The sequence below is a fragment of the Melanerpes formicivorus genome, unplaced genomic scaffold (genome assembly GCF_026170545.1).
Source record: "Melanerpes formicivorus ecotype bairdi unplaced genomic scaffold, bMelFor1.0.p_v2 SCAF_63, whole genome shotgun sequence".
In the NCBI taxonomy this organism is placed as follows: domain Eukaryota; kingdom Metazoa; phylum Chordata; class Aves; order Piciformes; family Picidae; genus Melanerpes; species Melanerpes formicivorus.
In genome coordinates, this window is record NW_027142415.1 from 2,526,050 (window position 1) to 2,545,147 (window position 19,098).

Genomic DNA, 19,098 nt, shown 5'->3' on the forward strand with positions numbered 1-19,098 from the left:
TCTTCGGGATGGTAACATTGGGTTCAGGGACCAGAGCCTGTTCCTGAGGTGGTAAGGGAACAGTAACGTTCAGGGTGATCTCCAGGAAAAGAGACCATCCTGGGGGACAAAGCCTAGGGATGAGATTTTGGCCTGGGGAGCTCTGGGGATGCTCAACTGGACCTAGTGGCAACACACACAGAAGGTCTTAGGGCTGTATTCCACTCAGTAGCACATGGCTGTGGCACAATCTGGTGGCCTTGTACACAGCTGAGACCGATTCAAATGTAGTGGTTCACCTCCTTCCCTTGGAAGGATGGAGTTGCAGAAACTCCTTTTAACAAGCCGTGACAGATAAATCCTTCACAGATCTACAGGTTTTCCTCCTCTTTAAACCACCTTTTCTAGTTCAAAACATCTCAAAACCACACTGCACACTTGTATGCCTACCAGTCAGATATAACCCAGCATGGGATTCCATGCTCAGCTCCAGCAGAGCCAGTCATTGTAGTGCCTTTCAGCTGCTGTTTAATGTTTTCTAATCACCAGCTTCTGCAACATCCTTGCACGTTCCTGTTTGCAAGCAGGCACCCACTTAAGCACTCAGGATTTGGAATATGTAGAGCTCAACTTTTATAAGACTTGGAAGAGTAAGCGGGAGGCTATACCTTTATGGCATGACTTCTGTATATGATTACAGCAATGAATCTGGGAAAAGTAACTTTGAGAAGTCTGTCCTGTGCTGTTGGCAGCACATGAAATGATAAACCCATGATTAACCAAGTACAGCGTTTGCGTTTAGATGGTGCTGTGTGATGATGCAACAGGGAAGACCTTATTGCTCTCTACAACTACCTGAAGGGAGGCTGTAGCCAGGAGGGGGTTGGTCTCTTCTCCCAGGCAACCAGCACCAGAATAAGAGGACAAAGTCGCAAGCTGCACCAAGGGAAGTTTAGGCTGGAGGTGAGGAGAAAGGTCTTCGCAGAGAGAGCTCTTGGCCATTGGAATGTGCTGTCCAGGGAGGTGATGGAGTCACTGTCCCTGGAAGTGTTCAAAAAGGGATTGGATGTGGCACTTGAAGCCATGGCTTAGTTAGTCATGAGGTCTTGGGTGAGAGGTTGGACTTGATGATCTTCGAGGTCTTTCCCAGTCTTATTGATTCTATGATTTGCTCAGGGTTCTCATGTCAGATAGTATTTAAATGATTTGGTGTCCTACTTTCAGCTGGGATAGAGTTAATTTCCTTCTGAGTGGCTGGTACAGGACTGTGTGAAAATAATGTTGATAACACACTGATGTTTTAGCTGTGGCTAATTAGGTAGCATCTGTCCTAAACTCAGGATTTTTCCTGAAACTTTGTTTCCCATGCTCTGCCAGCAAGCAGGTGCACAAGAATCTGGGAGGGAGCATGGCCAGGACAATCGACCTGAACTAGCCAAAGGGATATTCCATGGCACAGGATGTCATGCTCAGTAAATAAACTGGGGGGAGTTGGATGGGAGGGGTGAATTGTTGCTTGGGGACTGGCTGGGGTTTTACTGGAGGTAGCTTACAAACAATCCTTTAAGGAAAAATAATGACAAGTCTAGAATGTGAGCTCTCAACACAAAATGTCTGAACTGAACATTAATGTAGGAATATTACTCACATTAAATGACTTCATTTTTTCTTCTATTTTTATATGTGTTACTTGCCCACAATTTCTATGGATCAATGATCTGCTTGGTAATAGTTATTATAAATGTCTTATCCTTCTCTTCCACCATAATTTGTAAGGACTGAGGTGACTGATTCCCGTTCAAAACGTGTCATAAATAATATCTTTCTGTTTCACTTTTCTTTCCCCCCCCTCTTTTTGACAGCATTCCTTTTAATAGCAAAAGGGCTGTGGAAAAGCTGGAACAGAATAATATTCAACCTTAGATTAATCAGTTATGACTATTTTCAAAACAGTCCAATGTTCCCCTGCATATGGCTGCTACAAACTGAAACTATGCAGAAGAATGATTAAAATGAATGTATTCAAACATCATTTTGGCTTTCATTTCCCAAACCGAGCACAATCATTCTGAAAGATGCCAGGCTTTTAATTGCTTTCAATGACAAACTGAGCTGAAACCACCAGCTCATTTCATACACTAAACCACAAGGAAATTGCCCCTTACTTCATTCACAATCTTATACATTTCTAATATGTTTTTAGAAAGAGCAGCTCTAAAACTATTGAAATTAGCCAGAATGGACACAAATAACATCAGAGCTCATTTCACACACTGAATGTCTGTGGTAGGAAGATGTTGGAAATCACCCAGAAAGCAGATTAGCTTTTCTGTCTGGAAAGCAATGCTGCAACAACTTCTTTGTCTAAATTGTTCTCTATCTGGTCATTCCTGAGATAAATATCTAGTAAAACAAAGCCTCCTCTGCAAAATCTGGAGTCTTACTGTTGAAATCAGTGACAAAGTTTGGTCCTGCTTCTTGACAGAGGTATAATTGTGTTAGTTTCTGCGAGACAGGAGCTTTACTGCCTTGAACTGTCAAACCTTTTCCTCCAGAATAATAGATTAATTCCTTGTTAATGCTTAAAAAAATCCCCCCATCTTTGATTATCAGGCAGAGTAATCTTGCCAACCAATAACACTTTGCTACTAGAAGGATCTAAATGATTGCAGATCAAGTCCAGTGAATGTGTATTTTGCCTGTGCAGGTAAAACAAATGCCATACACGCATGTATTCCCAAGAAAATCTTTTGTTTCTCTCAGAGAAGAGATTTATTTCAACCTCTGTGTTTTAAAAGCTAGTCATGCTCTTTCTCTACAGTGGGTTACATTCTGTGGGCCTGATCAAAAACTGGACACTGGAGTCTAAAATTTAAACGAGGCAAGAAAGTGGTGCCTTGGTCCCTACGGTTAATCCCCAGCTAGGTTTGCAGAGGCGAGAGCAGCTCCAGCCAGGGCTGTGCCTCAGCAGAGCTCAGCTGAGTCTGCACCCAAGCGCCTGGAGCCAGACGACTCTAGAGAAACCTACACCTACAGCCTATAGCCAAGCACAATATTGCATCAGAAATTACATCACATGTTTTTCAAAGAACAGAGGGATTTTCAGGGCAGAGGAGGGGGCTTGTGGGCAGGAATGGAGGAATTGCTGCTGTTTACTGTTACTCATTCTCTTACCATTCTTTCAGCTTTTACTGGAAGGATCCTAGCCCAGCTTCCTTAGCTAACTAACTTTCCTACAGCTGTTCTGAGATAACAGATACTCTTCTGGCATGTTTGCACAAAAGCCTTAGCTTTGACTATACAATTAAGCCCTTTTAGTGGCAGGCATTTTGCTTGACCATTTAGCTAAGCTGAGGCCTATCTTTCATAAGCCTTTTTCATCTACTCAGGAGATCACTCAGGCTACAAGTGAAGAAGTGTTTACAACTCAAATGCCCAAGGAAGGCTGGACCTTGTCTAAATGAAATTTGAGCTGAAATGAAAACCATCAAGTGTTCTGATTTCACCTGATAAAACTGAGCTTTGGCTTTTAATTTCCAACTTAGACGCAAATAGGATTTCCATCTGAGGTGCAAATATGGATTCAGGGTGACTCTTACGACTGATCTTAAATAGCAATCTAGAAAGCCAGCTCCCCAGAAAAATCCCAGCATGCTGAGAAGGGAGGAAATGCTCAAGATTTTCAGTATAAAACCTTGGAAACATCAACCAAGTGCAAATTCATTCCATGTCCTGAACTCCTGGAATCTAAAAGCAGACAAACTCGAGCGTAACATTTCTGAGGTGAGCCCTCTGGTAAACACTTCCCAGACTTTTCTCCACCAGAAAACTGCTGCAGTAAGCAGAAGCAAATGGAGCATCCAAGTGCTTTAGGCATCTTTGGATAGCCTAACTGTGCTGAAATCAATTTACAAAACAAATAGGTTCTAGCAAATAAATACAGTATATGTTTGTATGTGTAAAATGCAATGAAGTGGACCAACGCTAATTGCATTACTTCCATCTTCCTAATTAGATTTTCTTCTGGTTGAAGGAAACACAGAACAGGTGTTCTAAAATACTTAGCCTTCAACTAACTAAAATACCTTGAAATAAAATAGAATAGGGTTTTTTTCATGAGTATGATGTGCTTCTAAATAAAAGGATTAACAAGCAGATCACTGCATTATATCACAGAATCATAGAATTGTTTCATCTGGCAAAGATCTTGAAGATCACTGAGTCCAATCATTACCTAGCTCCGCTGCCAAACCATCAAGAGAGGACTTTAGGAAACAAACCACCAAGAGGTAAAGGTGCAAGAGTCAACTCCTAAAACCAGGATCTTTGAAGAAAATGTTAACCAGAGGCAGTGCAGACAGCGGCTTGAGAGCTTTCAACTTTTGTGTACAACCAACTATAGCAATTATTAGAATAAACCTTTATTAGAATAAAACAAACAAGGTTGGAAGAGACCTTCAAGATCATCGTGTCCAACCCATCAACCAATCCAACCCACCCAAACAGCTAACCCATGGCACCAAGCACCCCATCAAGTCTCCTCCTGAACACCTTCAATGATGGCGACTCCACCACCTCCCCGGGCAGCCCATTCCAATGGGCAATCACTCTCTCTGTATAGAACTTCTTCCTAACATCCAACCTGAACCTCCCCTGGTGCAGCCTGAGACTGTGTCCTCTTGTTCTGGTACTGGGTGCCTGGGAGAAGAGACCATCATCTGCCTGTCTACAACCTCCCTTCAGGTAGTTGTAGAGAGTGATAAGGTCACCCCTGAGTCTCCTCTTCTCCAGGATGAGCAACCCCAGCTCCCTCAGCCTCTCCTCATAGGGCTTGTGCTCCAAACCCCTCACCAACTTTGTTGCTCTTCTCTGGACTCATTCCAGCAAGTCAACATCCTGTATCATCAGGTTATATGAAATGATTTGCAATCTCCAGGAATGGCAACTCAGATCTTCCGAGCTGAGTGCCCTCTGCTTTGTCTGACTACCCGTAAAATGCGAGCATTTTGAAGTTTAAGGCAGTAAGTGAAACCAGACGATTATTTATTAACAACATCCAGCTGGGGAGCACTTTGATGGCAGAAAGCAAACCTTTTGCAACATACACATGGCCAGATTCTTTTCACATTAATTGAGATTGACTGCTCTTCTCTCAGGCTCCCCTACAGCACGACAGTAAAACACATTTTTCATTTAGCTGAACATGCCAACATGTCTCTGTGCACACTTCAACAGATTCACAACACACCGGGCAGCTCTTGTCTAAGTCACGCAAGCCCAACCCAAGCCCAAACTGACAACTTCTTGGTTGTTTGCTGTTGGGGTGTGTGCTGAGTAAAGCTGGAGCAGCAACACATTCTGCCATGGGTCTGGATATCTGGGACACCTAGAATTAGGATAGGATAGGATAGGATAGGATAGGATAGGATAGGATAGGATAGGATAGGATAGGATAGGATAGGATAGGATAGGATAGGATAGGATAGGATGGAATGGGATGGAGTGGAGTGGAGTGGAGTGGAATGGAATAGAATAGAATAGAATAGAATAGAATAGAATAGAATAGAATAGAATAGAATAGAATAGAATAGAATAGAATAGAATAGAATAGAATAGAATAGACCAGGTTGGAAAAGACGTTTGAGATCATCAAGTCCAACCTATCATCCAGCACCATCTAATCAACTAAACCATGGCACCAAGCACCCCATCCAGTCTCTTCCTAAACACCTCCAGTCATGATGACTCCACCACCTCCCTGGGCAGCACATTCCAATGGCCAATCTCTCTTTCTATGAGGAACAACTTCCTAACATCCAGCCTAAACCTCCCTGGCACAGCTTGAGACTGTGTCCTCTTGTTCTGGTGCTGGATGCCTGGGAAAAGATACCAATCCCTACCTGGCTATATCCTCCCTTCAGGTAGCTGTAGACAACAATAAGGTCTCCCTGGAGCCTCCTCCTCTCCAGGCTAAGCAACCCCAGCTCCCTCAGCCTCTCCTCAAAGGGCTGGGCTCCAAACCCCTCACCATCTTTATTGCCCTTCTCTGGACACATTCCAGCAACTCAACATCTTTCCTAAACTGAGGGGCCCAGAACCAGACACAGTACTCAAGGTGTGGCCTAACCAGTGCAGTGTACAGGGGTGGACTGACTTACCTGCTCCTGATGGTTACACTATTCCGGATACAGATGTTGTTGGCTGCTGGGCTTTGTGAGGTGTCACACCACTGTCATCCCCCTAAGCATTGCAGGCAGGTTGTGCAAATACCTAAGACTTGTGGAAAGGCCACAGCCTCTCTGTTCCACTGATAAATGTACTCTAGGAATAGTGACCAAATTGTTAAGGATGATAAAATTCATGGAAACCAATCCCATTTTTTATATCAGGATGAATTCTACCACCAGTGTGCCGACAACGGTTTCACTTCTGACCAGAAAGAGAACTGCTTTGTCCTCCATGAGAAGGAATTTTATGTTTTGTTTAGTCTATTGCTCAGTTTTCACTAGTCAATGAAATGTCCCTTGAACCTTCCTCTGGCAATCAGCACAGAAGAGCCCCAGCTCATACTAGCAAACCTTCCTACCCTAAAAGCAGAGTTAGTTTCAGGGAACCCAAATCCTCCCTGGGACTGTGCAACTTACTAGTATACATGGAGCTTATAGGAGATGGGTTGAATCCTTTCACTGAGAATGAATTATAAGAAGCCTTCCTAACCTCTTAGATGTCAATCAGGACAGAATTTAGCCAAATAGACCTTATTTCATTTCAGCTATGAACATAGCTGTCTCTCTATGAGATTGTTGAAGGACTTGATTGCAACTACTTTGTAGACCTGCAGGTTTGTAATTGAGTAGTCTCAAGTAGTCTCAGGCTGTGCCAGGGGAAGTTTAGGCTTGAGGTGAGGAGAAGAGAAAGTTCTTCACGGAGAGAGTTGTTAGTCATTGAAATGTCCTGCCCAGGGAGGTGGTGGAGTCACCATCCCTGGAGGTGTTCAAGAGGGGATTTGACATGGCACTTGGTGCCATGGTCTAGTCATGAGGTCTGTGGTGATGGGTTGGACTTGATGATCTTTGAGGTGTCTTCCAGCCTTGGTGATACTGTGAGTACTGAGGGCAGCAGCAAACAAGAAAGCAGCCTTTCCCTCAGCTTCTGCACTGCTAAGTTCAACTAGAGAATGAAATATTCTTTTTGGTTCTGTAACTGCTCTCTGACTTCATTACTGCTGAGTTCTACCTCAAAGGCCTATTTGCTGGTGCTGGGCTTAGAGAAATGTCTTTGCTTCATCTGTGCATCATGACAGGCATCCCATTACACAAGTGGCTTCCAGTCACCACTTTGTCTCAACATACACGTGCATACATCAAACCCCAGTCTCAGTTCTTCAGCCTTCCTGCCCCACAGACCTTTGTGCCCTTGCCAAGACATTGGCCATCCCTAGGAGGATGCAAGATCCTGTTCAACTAAATAAAAGGCAACCTCAATGCAGAGAAATTAATCACAAATGTTCAGGATAGGAAAACAAGCCCAAATGTGCTTTTCTAATTTATTTTCTATATTTATAAAGTGCACTGAACATTTGCAGTCGATTTGTAATATTATGACTTCCTTTACTGTATAGTTTTAATTTGCTTGTCTTGTAGTTAACCATCGTTGCCCATTGTTGTCTCCCGCTGCTTGTCCTTTTATCCAGACTCGGAGCAGACCCTGAAGATTGCCTCACTGCTTTAAGAGAGGGTTTATTATGACAACTGCCATGGATATGTTCTGCTAGATGTGGAGCTGTTTTAAGGAGAGATCAAGATTTGGGAAAATAAATGAGATAATTCCTGCCTTTGTTTAAAGAGATCTAACCCTCAAAGCACATTCCTGTTACAAGTACACACATTTACACATTTTTATGCTCGACCTCAGTGTAATTGTGAGGAGGAGTGCAGCCTTTCAGTCAGATAATGAATGTAAGACATGATAGAGCACTGTACTAGAATGTTTTTCCTGGCATGAGCTTAGGATGACTGCTCTCATTAAGAGTGAAGTTATATTATTAAATGACACACTCCCAGATTAAGTAGAAGAAACCAAAATAAGCAGTCTAATTCATAACCACAGCGATGCTGAGGTTGATTCAAAGGTTAGCAATTATCATAGAATCACAGAATGGTTTGGCTTGGAAGGAACCTTAAAGATCATCTATTTCAAATCCCCAACATCTTCCACTAGACCAGACTGATCCAAGTCCCATCCAACCTGGCCTTGAACACTTCCATGAAGGAGACATCTGCAACCTCTCTGCGCAGCCTGCTCCAACATCTCACTGTCCTCTCACTGAAGAACTTCTTCCTTGCATCTAATGAGTGATTGCCCATTGGAATGGACTGCCCGGGAAGGTGGTGGAGTCGCCATCACTGGAGGTGTTCAGGAGGAGACTTGATGGGGTGCTTGGTGCCATGGGTTAGTTGATTAGGTGGTGTTGGATGATAGGTTGGACGCGATGATCTTGAAGGTCTCTTCCAACCTGGTCTGGTCTATTCTATTCTATTCTATTCTAATCTAAATCTACCCACTTCCAGTTTGAAGTTGTCAGTCCTTGTCCTGTCACCTACATAGAAATGTCCCTCTCCAGCTTTCTAGCATGCCCCCATGAGCCCTGAGTAGACCAGGGTTCCCAAAGAGAGTCTCACAGGCAAAGTATCCAAACCTCTGGCTGTGGCACCAGTCCTGTAATCATTTGCTGATTCGCCAGGTTTCACTGATGTTTTCAAACCCCTTCCCTTCAGCTGGGAGGACTGATGTAAAAACCTGAGCTCCAGTGCTCCTTACTGCTACTCCCAGGTCTCTGTGATCCTTCTTGATACTCCTCAGACTGCTGCTGGCTGTAATCACTGGTGTCCACATGAAATAAAAGTGGCAGATAATAGTCAGTGGACCATACAAGGCTTCGCAGTCTCTTGGTGACATCCCTGGTACAAGCTCCCAGTAAGCAGCACATCTTTCTGGAGAGTGCATCAGGCTGCTAAACAGGTGCCTCTCTACCTCTCAGAAGAGAGTCATCTCTCTATCACTGTATGTATGTAATGCATGTGCTTGGTATAGAAAAAGAATGTGTGGAATCCACATAGGATATACAGATATGTATATAGGTTACAAGACATATATGTACAATACAAAGGTTGTGAAGAAGCTCCATGGACCAGCTTCTGCTCTATGACTACTTGCCACAACATGCTAAATTGCACCTGTATCTTGTCATTGTGACCATGATCCCCTGCACTCCATTTCATCTCTGTCCCACCCCAAATAGAAGGTTGGAAATACCTGAATGCAGATTGGCTTTCAAAGGCTCAAATACTTTCAGCACCACTGAGTACAACCCAAGGCAACCCAAAGTGATTGAAGAACTTTAACCCCATGATATATAATGAAAAATGTAACATGGATTGGTGAAAGTAACAACCTGAGGAGTCAGGAGAGAGGACAGCAAACAGAACAGTGAGAACTGACAGCAAGGCAGCAAACAAAGAGAAGCCAGCTAGTACTCTAAGGCTATGTTGATGTTGCTTTAAAGAGCAAATGGTTAAAATAAGCATCTTTATGCACTCAGTTTGGCAGCAAGAGAGCATCTGTCCTCCATCTGCCCACCCTACAGGACATTTCAGACTGCTACAAAGAAGCCTGGGCAACATAACTGCCAGATGTTGACACAATGTCACAGGATCGTTGACAGAAGACTTGAGGGGACAAGGATGTTCACCTGCAGACTGGGTATGCAGCAGCCTCTTAAGAGTCAGTTCCAGTGCACAAGGTTTGTCCAATGTCAGTGCCTGAAAGCAATGGGGCATAATTACAGGCCCAGGGTCACACTTTAAAGGCCACAGTAGATCTTTGGGGAGCAGCTGCTGTCATAAACATCATTCTTAACAACTGATTCCCAGGCCAGTAAAATTAATAGAGGCCTTTCCCATAGCAAACAGCATCCCACATAGTTTATCCCAAGTAGGATCTTCTAATAAACTGAAAAGCAAGCCTCTGTTGATTACCTGCAGCCATAAGAAAGGCATTGAGGCAAATAATATTGATAATTTAGCAATGGATAGAGTAGAATAGAACAGGAAAGGAGAGGATAGAAGGGGAGAGGAGAGGAGAGGTTCGGAGAGGTTCGGAGAGGTTCGGAGAGGTTCGGAGAGGAGAGGAGAGGTTCGGAGAGGAGAGGTTCGGAGAGGAGAGGTTCGGAGAGGAGAGGAGAGGTTCGGAGAGGAGAGGTTCGGAGAGGAGAGGTTCGGAGAGGTTCGGAGAGGAGAGGTTCGGAGAGGAGAGGTTCGGAGAGGAGAGGAGAGGTTCGGAGAGGAGAGGTTCGGAGAGGAGAGGTTCGGAGAGGAGAGGTTCGGAGAGGAGAGGAGAGGAGAGGAGAGGGAATATCAATGTTAGTATTACTCTTGCATAAGGAGTATTTTGGTTTTTATGTTTCTGTCTCGATCTCAGTGCAGAGGAGGCTATTTTCCAGTATCACATTAAATACACAACCATTTCGTTTGTGTTTATATGCAGGCTTGCAAAGCTGTAGACACCCCTATGGTGCATGCTCCCCACACAGTTGATACTGAGATACCACTGACTGAAGTACAGAACTATGTGAAAATCTCTACTGGTTTCCTGAAGGTTCCTCAGACAGCACAAAATCCAATTAGCAGCTCTGCCCTTCATCCTGCAGAGACCTTTAGTACCTTTGCGGATGAAAAATATTTGCTGCAAGCCATCATCGGTTGTGTTCCTGGGGGGAAGAGAAAAACCTGCTCAGCCATTCCTCGTGGCTGGGAGGAAACAAAACCAAACACTCACTTGAAAGCTGAGCAAATAATCCTTTCTCAAGGGTACCTTCCAGTTATTTCTACTGGGAAATGATTTCTGGCTCTCTCCTAGGGTCAGAGAATCTCGAAAGGGGAATTTAAAAGCAATTTCTTTCTTGAAAAGACTACTGCCTAGGAGTTTTTTTTCTCTCTGTGATGGTAGTAGAGGTGATTTCCTTCTGTCTTTCCAAGATATTCCATGACTGACCGGGTGCAGGAAATCTTGCCTCCAGTTCGAGCCCTGGGCACTAAATCTATGTTGTCCTGCTGTCATGAAGCAGCCTCTAAGCAAGCTAATGTTGTGGAATTGGATTTCCAGTGCTCGGAACAGCTAACATTCACCACATGAAGAGAGAGATACCAGGTGAGCCTGGAACTTGGTCCAGCAATGGTCTGCTCTGAGCTGGCATCTCCATGAGTTTAAGTTTCTTCAAAGATCCACATCTTCCTGGCACCATTGCAGCTCAGAGGAGTTAGTGCAGTAACAGACACAGAAAGGCAGAAATAATCTGCTTCAAAAATAATGCAGAAGAGCAAGCAGTGTGGGTATCTGTTATAAAGATTTACACATCCCCAAATCCATAACTCAAGCATGGTAATTATAGTGTGTGTGGGGTGTGTGTGTGTGTTATGATTTTATGCTTTATTAAGGAAACAAAAAGTCTAGAAGTAAAGGGGGGGAAAATACACACAACTGCTGCTAGTGGTAGAGTGTAGCTAGAAAGTGAAGCCAAACATACATTTTAAAGAATAATGATGAAGTAGAACACTTTAGCAAAGGTAGCAGTTGGGTCTCTGACACCTGCAGTTTGGCTAAACCAGCCATGAATTCACAAAGTCCTGCAGCCTGTATGATGGTGAAAATCTGATGAGAAGAGTGCAAGGATCATTTCTGTCTATTTCCAGCCTATAAATCCATGCTCCCAAACAACATTATGCTGTCAAGGTCAGCAGAAAGCTAAGGGAACTAATAAACAGAACAAGGTAATGGTAACCTTAACACTTAACTCCCAGTGAAGCCAGTATGCCCCTCCAAGAGATAAATCAGCATGAGTGAGCTGCATGTGTCCAGGAGCTGTGGGAGGAATGACTGCTCTGGTGGGACTCTTTCCTGGTCTGATTCACAGGTCCACTCCCCTGGGCTCTACCATATACAGGGCTGATAAAAAAACCATTGGTAGAAAGCAATTCATCTCACCTATTCTTCAATACCTGATAAAAAAAAAACATTTCATAGTTTCATTCAGGGTTGGAAGGGACCACAAGGATCATCTAGTTCCAACCCCCCTGCCATGGGCAGGGACACCCTACACTAGATCAGGCTGCCCAGCGCCTCATCCAGCCTGCTCTTAAACACCCCCAGGGACGGGGCCTCAACCACCTCCCTGGACAACACATTCCAGGGTTTCACCACTCTCATGATGAAGAACCTCCTCCTCACATCTAGCCTGAATCTCCCCACCTCCAGCTTCATTCCATTCCCCCTAGTCCTATCACTACCTGAGACCCTGAGAAGTCCTTCCCCAGCCTTCCTGTAGGCCCCCTTCAGATACTGGAAGGCCACAATTAGGTCACCTCGGAGCCTTCTCTTCTGCAGACTGAACAGCCCTAACTCCTTCAGTCTGTCCTCACAGGAGAGGTGCTCCAGCCCTCTGATCATCCTTGCGGCCCTTCTCCGGACATTGGTAGAAAGCAATTCATCTCACCTATTCTTCAATACCTGATAAAAAAACCATTGGTAGAAAGCAATTCATCTCACCTATTCTTCAATACCTGTTTTGGGATGGTAATCCACTGGCTATAGGAAGAGCCTAGCTGTATGGTGTGGATCGAACATTCAAGTGGCTTAAATCTTCTGATCAGCTGGCAAACACAGCATTCAAATCAGAGGAAAGCACTCTTGATAAACTGGGGAATAATCTCCCAAGGCACACACAAGAAGCCTTTTCATTTGGCTACACAAACCACAATGGAATGATCACACGAGATGTACTGAAGACATATCCTGTCTTTGGCAAGCTTTGAAGGGCGGAATAAGTCCTCCCCAGTTGGAATGTTAAGGTACAAAGTCATTAGGGCTATCTTCCAGTGGTTAGTTGCTATGCATTTTTTGTTACAGAAAGCAGAGGAAAGGGAAGGAGGAGGAAGACTGAATGTTCTTCATCCCTAAAGGTTATGTCCTTGGTGAAGCTTGAGCATAATATTATGGCTCTGAACTTTGCAGGCAAAATGTCTACGTTGCTTTCACGGTGCTGTCAAGAAAGAGCACCAAGGGAATCAAGCAGTTGGAGACAGGAGGAAAACAAAAGGGAACTTTAATTTTTATTCTGGAGTTTTTGGTGTTGCAACAATGATCTATGGCTTCAAACAATCTTCTGGGCAGTAGCTATTACATAAAGCTACATAAATTCATTTATACTCTTGGCAGAGCAGCGTTCCCGAAAGGCTCCTGTTATGTGTTTCTCTTTCCAGAGACTTAAGAATGTTGTTTCTAGGGCATTGGAAATCACAAATATGAAAGTGAAATAAATATTTGTTTTGAAAGCCAACCTTGATCTCTGCAGAAGAGAGATGCCTTCCAGCTCTGATGTTATGGCTTTTTCCCCAGTCAGGAGCCAACTGCAGGCAACTGATCCAAATCCAAGACAGTGACGGAGCATAAGCCTCTATGATCTGCATACCCTCTCCCTTTCCATTTCTTCTAACCCCTCCAACTCATTTAATACTCATTGCTGCTTCTGAAGAAACAGGTTCCCTGCAGAGTGGTGTGTGGACATGTCCACCAAATGAGATACGAAAATCATCACTTTCTGGGTTGAATGGGAGAACAGAGTGCTCAGAAGCAGCATGATGTTCATCAGCTGCTCTCCTGCTTGGATGGGATATAACTATTTATTCACATTGCTTTAGAAGAGCATTTGAGCATTGGCACCTGGAGCTGGGGTCAGGCAGATATTATATCACTCTTCTTCTCCCCTACAAGCCTCCATGTTCCACGGGAATTCTGCCTAAGGGTGGAGAGATGCTGCATGGCCGTGGGGTTGTGCCAACAGCTGTATCATTAAAAGGGTTAATATTTACTGATGTGCTATTAGTCCTCAAAACCTATTCTCTTATTTGTCTAGCTTGAAGATTTTTGAGAGGACTGAGGTGTTTAGGACCAGGCTGGATGAGGCTCTGGCCAGCCTGATCTAATGTGGGGTGTCCCTGCCCATGGCAGGGGGGGTTGGAACTAGATGATCCTTGTGGTCCCTTCCAACCCTGACTGATTCTATGATACATATCAGTCTCCTTCTTTGGAAATATTCAAAGCCTGCCTGGATGTGGTCCTGGGCAACCTGTTCTAGGACAACCTGCTTTGGACTCAATGATCTCTAGAGATCCCTTTCAAACCCTATCAGACTGCCATTCTGTGATTCCATGATCACAAAGATCAATATCTGCTAGGTAATCAGCAAATGCTTCTGGGAAAAAAAAAAGAGAGCAAGCAAAAATAACTGTAAGGTGTCTAAATAAGACCTGAAAGGAGCTCTTTTCCTTGTCATGTAAAGGAGTGTTGCCTCTTTAATAGGCAATGGCAGGAATTATTATCTATTCACAAATTACTAAATAGACTTTTGCCTGCTCAGTAAAAAGGTTTTGGCAAGGCTTTGGTCTGTGAACGTTGTGATATACAAAATTCCTCCTGGCTTCTTAGCCCAGATGAGTATAGCTTTAAATGCCCACAGTAAGATGGATAAAGGTCCCAGCAGTTTTCTGCTTAGTGAGTCAATGTCATGATGAAGGTTAGGAAGTGGAATTTTGGGTTCTTTGCTCAAGGGGCAACTTTTACTGCACCTGACCTGCTGGACCTAGATGGGGTTAATTTATCTAGAAAGAGCAAGACAGTTGTAGCACTGGAGTTAGCAGGGCTCATTGGGAGGGCTTTAAACTAGGTCTGAAGGGGGTGGGTGATGAAACTAGTCTCTGTGGAGAGGAAAGAGAGGGACATAAATTAGGGTTAATTGAGAAATCAGCAGCCCAGCTGAAGTGCATGTACACCAACACATGCAGTATGGGTAACAAACAAGAGGAACTGGAAGTCTTGGTTCCCCAGGAAAACTATGATATAACTGCCATTACAGAAACATGGTGGGATGATTCACATGATTGGAGTACTGCACTGGGGGGTTACAAGCTCTTTAGGAGAGACAGGTGAGGGAGAAGAGGAGGAGGGGTGGCCCTGTACATTAGGGAATCGCTAGATGCCTCAGAACTTGAGGTTGCAGATGAAAGGATCAAGCGCCTGTGGGTTAAAATCAGAGAGAGGGCTAACAAAACTGACATCCTGGTTGGAGTCTGTTATATACCACCCAACCAGGATGAGGAAGCAGATGAAATATTCTATAAGCAACTGGAAGCTGTCTCAAGATCGTCAGACTTTGTCCTTGTGGCTGACTTTAACCTGCCAGACATCTGCTGGGAACTTGACTCAGCAGAGAGGAGGCAGTCCAGAAGGTTCTTAGAATGTATGGAGGACAGATTCCTGATGCAGCTGTCATGAGGTCTTGGGTGACCAGTAGTCATGAGGTCTTGGGTGACAGGTTGGACTTGATGACCTTTGAGGTCTTTTCCAACCTTGTTGATTCTATGATTCTAAGCTTTCTAGGAGGAACTCAAATGGATTCCCTCCTGCAGCAGAAAAAGCAAGAAGGAGCTGGGAGGAGATAAAATGTCCAGATCTGGGCCATGTTGTTTTGGTTTTGTTTTCACAGGAATTATGTTTTGCCTTTCTCCTGGAATATAAACACCTTAAGGTATTTCAAGAATTCCTTGATTATATTTAAATATGGCTGGATGAGCCAGATGCCTGAAGTAAAATGCTAAGTATTCAAATCTGGTTTATATCCCCTGCTCTGAGAGTCATTCTTTTGTCATGGGTCTTGCAAGGTACAGTAAAAGGTGTAAGTAACTGACCCTGGTCAAATAACACACTCATAAAGTTTCAAAGCCTGGACATCAGACTATCTGAACCATAAACACAGGCACACTTCTGAGCACAATCAGTTTTCTTAGCCTATAAAAAGGTAGAAGGCTGATGCATAGGAAATGGAACATAATTTACAAATGAAAAAGGACAAATGCCATTTAATGCAGATCATTGTCTTTAGCATGGGGTGTTTTTTCACTATCAGGGGAAGAAAGAGCACATTTTGTATGTAGCAGTGGTCTTGTACCTGTCATTTTAAGGTGAAAGGAATTATAAAGTTTGTAGGAAAACCAAATATAGGCAGGCTTTCAGAATAGAATAGACCAGACCAGGTTGGAAAATACCTTTGAGATCATCGAGTCCAACCTATCATCCAACACTATCTAATCAACTAAACCATGGCACCAAGCACACCATTCACTCTCTTCCTAAACACCTCCAGTGATGGTGACTCAGCCACCTCCCTGGGCAGCCCATTCCAATGGCCAATCTCTCTTTCTGTGAAGAACTTCTTCCTAACATCCAGCCTGAACCTCCCCTGGTGCAGCTTGAGACTGTGTCCTCTTGTTCTGGTGCTGGTTGCCTGAGAGAAGAGACCAACCCCCTCCTGGCTACAACCTCCCTTCAGGGAGTTTTAAGAGAGCAATAAGGTCACCTCTGAGCCTCCTCTTCTCCAGGCTAAGCAACCTCAGCTCCCTCAGCTTCCCCTCATAGGGCTGGGCTCAATGCCTCTCCCCAGCCTCACTGTCCTTCTCTGGACACATTCCAGCAAGGCAGCATCTTTCCTAAACTGAGGGGCCCAGAATTGGACACAGGACTCAAGGTGTGGGCTAACCAGTGCTGAGTACAGGGATGGAATGACTTCCCTGCTCCTGCTGGCCACACTGTTCCTGATACAGGCCAGGATTGCCATTGGCCTTCTTGGCCACCTGGGCACACTGCTGGCTCATGATCATCATACTATCAGCCAGTACCCCCAGGTCCCTCTCTGCCAGCCCACTCTCCAGCCACTTCAGGCATCTGAGATCCAAAGAAGGCCACGTGTGCACAAAAGTTTTCCTGTTTCCTCCAATTCCATCTCTTGGTCTAACATAAGACACTGCCAGCCCCTTCAAACCTTGTGATTTTGACATCAATTTGACTTTTAAGGACTAGAAATTAGGAAGCAGCCTCTTGTCTGGCCAGAAATTTAATCTGGACTAGGGCAGGACGTGGAAAGTGAGTGCAAACAGCAAGCACGGTCAAAAGTAGACACATTTGTTTTATGTAGCGACATCTACACAGGAAGGCAATTGAGAATAACTTATCCAGACCAGTCACTTAAGACCAAATTTCTGTGTTCATAAATTCTACAGAGCAATCTTAAAGCTGCCAGAAGCTTTCCTAGCACTTGAGTGGAGTTAAATACGATCAGAAAGCGATTCCACACAGAGCACGACCGGGAACCTAGACCAAACCCATCTAATAAAAACAACCAAAGATATTCTTCAGGCCAGCCTGTTGCTCGGTGAAACTCCCCATCTCCCTTCTTGGAACACTTGCAAACTGTCATTTGGCAGGTTAGCTTAATCTAAGAAAATATTTACATCGCCTTAGCTCAAATATTTTGACATTTCAGTGACGAAGTTGTGGTGTCTGTTACATTAGAATGGAGTTGTTGGGGTTTCTTTCCCCCCCCCCCCCGGTTATACTGAGTTTGTGGCAACTCTGCTGCGCTGCAAGAAGCTGGTTAACGAGAGCAGCGACCTAACTCTGGGGTTTATCCCAAAGATAGTATTTTTAGCAGAAAGTGGAGCACCAGTTGTTTGCAGTGATGTCCCTGTTTGGTGATAAACAAAGACATTTTACAGCAAAATTCAGTCTGCATCCTTTGTGATGAAAAGGTTTTCCTGAGTGCTTGGGGTTTGCCTATTAGTGGTTCTATCTATTTGCCTAATAGTAGGGAACCATTGCTAGGAAGCACTGGTAAACAAGGTGATTTATCCTTGAATAGATGCTTGCCAAGCTTTTGGACATAATTGCCTCTAGGAAGAGGACAAGATGTGCAAATCTGCATTTATTCAATCTTTTCCAGGAGCACATTGTAAACCAAAGGGGAGAAGCAGGCCATCCATAAAGGGACAGCTGTATGAGGCAAGCAGGCAAGGGGAAGCTCTGGAAAGCTCTGTTAGCTTTGAAAGAAGAAGAAGAAGAAAAAAGTTAAAATCAATAAATATCAATATAATGATGGATGGGAACACAGCACAACTTTCAACAATCCACTTTCATCTCCAGCTACAAGTTAAAATGAAGACCAGTTACTATTTAGCTCACATCTCCAGCACAGAACCTTCTCAAAGTAAAACAGCGTTTGCTTAGCTCCTGTCTCTTTTTCATCTCTTCCCTCCTTTCTACCCACACTTAGTGAATTCTCTGCTGAAAGCATTGGATAATGTCTTCTGTTGTACAAGAGGGTAAGAATACATAAAATAAACCAGGTTGGAAGAGACCTTCAAGATCATCGCATCCAACCCATCAACCAATCCAACCCACCTAAACAACTAACCCATGGCTCCAAGCACCCCATCAAGTCTCCTCCTGAACATCTCCAATGATGGCAACTCCACCACCTCCCCAGGCAGCCCATTCCAATGGGCAATCACTCTCTCTGTATAGAACTTCTTCCTAACATCCAACCTAAACCTCCACTGGTGCAGCCAGTAAGTCCAAAGGCAGGATGCTTCCAGCACTAGGAAATCAACTTTGGTGCCTGTGAATGGCACAACTCATTTTTATTAGAGCATAGAAAAGCAGATCATTAATGAAATGAGAGAGGAACTCTCATTTCTGGGTTTTCTCCTTAAATCAAGATGAACTAGGTGGTAAAGCTCTTCTAAACAAATAGGAGAGTTCTCACTTTCACTCACCTGACATATGTGCTCTTTATGGAGAAAAGTGATTGTTGCAGCTGTGTGTGAAGAAATATTGCAATGCATGGAGTGATACTGCATATAATCTCCTGGTAAAAAAGGGATTTTTGCTATCAGAAGTGGCTGTTGTAAAACAAAAATTGAAGTGAGGTATGCTGAGTCTCCGTCATAGACTTGTAAACACCTATGATAAACACAAAGGGAAAGAAATGGATGAATGTACCTCTGTACTTCCTTATTACCTCTAGGCATCAGCTCTGGGTTTGTAGGCAGGCACACCAACCCTACTCGTATCGCTTCCTAGACTGAGCTCAGCCTCCATTCCTGTTGTTGATTTGGACAGTGCAGCCTGAACAAGCTCAATATATCAACCTAAACCATATCAGGGGTACATGCT

At 44.0% G+C, this 19,098-nt stretch overlaps 1 long non-coding RNA gene across 1 annotated transcript in view; it reads right to left on the minus strand.

The window, feature by feature from the left end:
• The window catches only part of LOC137453235 (uncharacterized), a 120,013-nt gene that overhangs the window by 68,844 nt on the left and 32,071 nt on the right, over positions 1-19,098 (minus strand). The window lies entirely within an intron of this gene.